This window comes from Bos indicus x Bos taurus, chromosome 11, assembly GCF_003369695.1.
Source record: "Bos indicus x Bos taurus breed Angus x Brahman F1 hybrid chromosome 11, Bos_hybrid_MaternalHap_v2.0, whole genome shotgun sequence".
NCBI classification, from domain to species: domain Eukaryota; kingdom Metazoa; phylum Chordata; class Mammalia; order Artiodactyla; family Bovidae; genus Bos; species Bos indicus x Bos taurus.
The window spans coordinates 33,333,649-33,337,036 of record NC_040086.1 but is presented as its reverse complement, the minus strand read 5'-3'; positions in this window follow the sequence as shown (position 1 = coordinate 33,337,036).

Sequence of the window (3,388 nt, the reverse complement as noted above, 5' to 3'; positions counted from 1 at the left end):
CAGGAGGATCCTGGTGTGACTAAAACCTAGAATACTTAACCTCTTGTATCATCCTGCCTGGCTAGAAATAGGTTGAAATGAATTTGATCTTTGTTCAGCCTCATAAAACCCTATTTCACTGAGAATACTTTAAAACTAATACTCTAGATCCCCTTGGATACTTCAGAGCTGAAGTTAATTTGAGAGAAAGGAATGGTGTTAGAAATTTCCTGAACTCCATGCTGGCCTTTAAGGCCTGGTGGGCATTAGGAGAGAAACATCCAGATTTCTTTGTATTAACATATGATCTGTGTACTGCGGGTTTTTAACAATAAGCTAATTGTACATTCAGCTGAACACCTTGAGATGCAGTTGCCTCTGATGGTTCAGTCAGTGGAAGCTGAAGGTAGCTGATGCAAACAATCACTGATATGAAAAGTAATAATAATAAGAGTAAAACCAACACGAGAGGAGTCCCCTTATTAAACTGGTTGATGGCACGCTTCTTCTTGGCTATTAAAACCAAAAGGAATAACTAATGATGCTTATAATTTCATTAGTGTTGAAAGTGAAAGTGAAGTCGCTCACTCGTGTCCGGACTCTGTGACCCCATGGACTGTAGCCTACCAGGCTCTTCCATCCATGGGATTTTCCAGGCAAGACTACTGAAGTGGGTTGCCATTTCCTTCTCCAGGAGATCTTCCCAATCCAGGGACTGAACCCAGGTCTCCTGTATTGTAGGCAAACGCTTTACCATCTGAGGCACCAGGGAAGTCATTAGTGTTAACTGTTTGTTTTTTTCTCAGGACCAGGGCAGATGTGCTTTTCTCATGATCAGGGCAGATGTGCTAATGGGTAATTGCTTTCTAGATTTCATTATGAAAGGGTCTGCAAAATGTTGGCTAATTCTGTGAAATTCTCACAATGGATCACAAAGAGTCGGACACGACTGAGCGACTGAACTGAACTGAACTAAAGTGAGTTTCCCCAACCCCATGAGGTGGCAGACACTTCTACTGCCACAAGATATATATTAGTTCTTCCAAATGACACCTCTTTTAAATTAATGCCTCCTGGGCCCTAGAAAAGAGCAGTCTAAGCTTTTAGCAGACATTACACTGAGAAGTTTATACTTTAGTTATAATACCTGGGTCAGTTGTACAGAGTATGTATGTCAAAGGTACACCTTGGAAACACTTAAATTGCAAGCTAAAGCACTACCAAAGCTTTTGTGTTTCTTTCTTTTCAAGTTAACTCTAACATCATATAGTTTAATATATTACAAGAATCTTAGAACAGTTTTTAAAAATAATTCATTAGAATATGATTTACTCAGTGCCTGTGGTGCAAATTATAAGCAGAGAAAGGGTTAGTCTATACTATGGATTCATGAGAATACAAATGATCATACTAACCACAACATGGTGAGGCTATATAAAATGGTAGGCGTAATCTCATAAGAATAAGTAGGAAGTTCAGATGCCATAATAACTTTTGTGATCACATATGCTCTATTCACCTTATTAAAATCTGAGTTGATTCATTCAATACAGCAGTGCTCAATTAATCAGATCAGATCAGTCACTCAGTTGGGTCTGACTCTTTGCCACCCCATGAATCGCAGCACGCCAGGCCTCCCTGTGCATCACCAACTCCCGGAGTTCACTGAGACTCACGTCCATTGAGTCAGTGATGCCATCCGCCATCTCATCCTCTGTCGTCCCCTTCTCCTCTTGCCCCCAATCCCTCCCAGCATCAAAGTCTTTTCCAATGAATCAACTCTTCACATGAGGTGGCCAAAGTACTGGAGTTTCAGCTTTAGCATCATTCCTTCCAAAGAAATCCCAGGGCTGATCTCCTTCAGAATGGACTGGTTGGATCTCCTTGCAGTCCAAGGGACTCGCAAGAGTCTTCTCAAACACCACAGTTCAAAAGCATCAATTCTTCGGCGCTCAGCCTTCTTCACAGTCCAACTCTCACATCCATACATGACCACAGGAAGAACCATAGCCTTGACTAGATGAACCTTTGTTGGCAAAGTAATGTCTCTGCTTTTCAATATGCTATTTAGATTGGTCATAACTTTCCTTCCAAGGAGTAAGCGTCTTTTAATTTCATGGCTGCAGTCACCATCTGCAGTGATTTTGAAGCCCCCCAAAAATAAAGTCTGACACTGTTTCCACTGTTTCCCCATCTATTTCCCATGAAATGATGGGACCAGATGCCATGATCTTCATTTTCTGAATGTTGAGCTTTAAGCCAACTTTTTCACTCTCCACTTTCACTTTCATCAAGAGGCCTTTTAGTTCCTCTACACTTTCTGCCATAAGGGTGGTGTCATCTGCATATCTGAGGTTATTGATATTTCTCCCGGCAATCCTGATTCCAGCTTGTGTTTCTTCCAGTCCAGCGTTTCTCATGATGTACTCTGCATATAAGTTAAATAAACAGGGTGACAATATACAGCCTTGACATACTCCTTTTCCTCTTTGGAACCAGTCTGTTGTTCCATGTCCAGTTCTAACTGTTGCTTCCTGACCTGCATACAAATTTCTCAAGAGGCAGATCAGGTGGTCTGGTATTCCCATCTCTTTCAGAATTTTCCAGTTTATCGTGATCCACACAGTCAAAGGCTTTGGCATAGTCAATAAAGCAGAAATAGATGTTTTTCTGGAACTCTCTTGCTTTTTCCATGATTCAGTGGATGTTGGCAATTTTGTTTCTGGTTCCTCTGCCTTTTCTAAAACCAGCTTGAACATCAGGAAGTTCACGGTTCACATATTGCTGAAGCCTGGCTTGAAGAATTTTGAGCATTACTTTACTAGTGTGTGAGATGAGTGCAATTGTGCGGTAGTTTGAGCATTCTTTCGCATTGCCTTTCTTTGGGTTGGAATGAAAACTCACCCTTTTCAGTCCTTTGGCCACTGCTGAGTTTTCCAAATTTGCTGGCATATTGAGTGCAGCACTTTCACAGCATCATCTTTCAGGATTTGGAATAGCTCAATGGAAATTCCATCACCTCCACTAGCTTTGTTCATAGTGATGCTTTCTAAGGCCCACTTGACTTCACATTCCAGGATGTCTGGCTCTAGGTCAGTGATCACACCGTCATGATTATCTGGGTCGTGAAGATCTTTTTTGTACAGTTCTTCTGTGTATTCTTGCCATCTCTTCTTAATATCTTCTGCTTCTGTTAGGTCTATACCATTTCTGTCCTTTATCGAGCCCATTTTTGCATGAAATGTTCCTTTGGTATCTCTGATTTTCTTGAAGAGATCCCTAGTCTTTCCCATTCTGTTGTTTTCCTCTATTTCTTTGCATTGATCACTCAAGAAGGCTTTCTTATCTCTTCTTGCTATTCTTTGGAACTCTGCATTCAGATGTTTATATCTTTCCTTTTCTCCTTTGT